The sequence below is a fragment of the Eretmochelys imbricata genome, chromosome 11 (genome assembly GCF_965152235.1).
Source record: "Eretmochelys imbricata isolate rEreImb1 chromosome 11, rEreImb1.hap1, whole genome shotgun sequence".
Lineage (NCBI taxonomy): Eukaryota > Metazoa > Chordata > Testudines > Cheloniidae > Eretmochelys > Eretmochelys imbricata.
This window is the reverse complement of record NC_135582.1, coordinates 77,814,198-77,815,309: the sequence shown is the minus strand read 5'-3', so window position 1 is coordinate 77,815,309 and position 1,112 is coordinate 77,814,198.

Here is a 1,112-nt window from a genome sequence, read left to right as displayed (position 1 = left end):
AGTGGGTGGCTTTAAATCAAGGAGTATTTCAGGCAGGACTTCACGGAGGGTTCCAATAAGAAATGGTGCACCTAAGTTATTGTTCTTATTGGAACAAGGAGGTTAGCCTGGCCTCTGATTGATACATGGCTAGATTTACCTCACTGCACCTTCTCTGAGAGTGACTGCAGTGTGACCTAGAGGAATGAGTCCCTTAGACGGGGTGTGGGGGGCGGGTGTTTGCAAATGAGTATAAAACAAATCTGGTCTATTTCTTGTTTTGATCCACTCCATCTATCTTTTACATCTTTGGCTGGCAGCAGATGGTGCAGAAGGACTGCATGCCATCCACATCTCATGGCTGCTCGGCAGAAGATGGTACAATAGGACTGCTAGCCATCCTCATCGCTTGCCTGCCCGGCAGAAGATGATGCAATAGGACTGCTAGCAATCCGTATCGCCTGCCTGCTCACCATAAGATGGTTCAATAGGACTGACTGCAGGCCTAAAGAGAATGACCGGATCAAGTCACTCCAAATTTAGTCCCTGCGCCCATGTCTGCCCAGGCGCTCCTGATCGACCTCACACAGGCCACCAGGAGCACCTCGGACATGACGATGACGGCTACCAGTCCTATTGCACCGTCTGCTGCCACAAGGCAATGGGTTGCTGCTGCTGTGTAGCAATGCCGTACCGCGTCTGCCAGCACCCAGGAGACATACGGTGACGGTGAGCTGAGCGGCTCCAGGCTTGCCGTGGTATGGCGTCTGCACAGGTAACTCAGGAAAAAAGGCGTGAAACCATTGTCTGCCCTTGCTTTCACGGAGGGAGGGAGGGAGGGAACGGAGGCCTGACGATATGTGCCCAGAACCACCCGCGACAATGTTTTAGCCCCATCAGGCATTGGGATCTCAACCCAGAATTCCAGTGGGCAGCGGAGGCTGCGGGAACTGGGGGGTAGCGACCCACAGTGCAACGCTCCGGAAGTCGACGCTGGCCTCGGCCCTGTGGAAGCGCTCCGCCGAGTGAATGCCCTTAATGCACTTAGAGCATTTTCTGTGGGGACGCACACACTCGACTATATAAACCCGATTTCCAAAACACCGACTTCTGTAAATTCGACCTAATTCCAT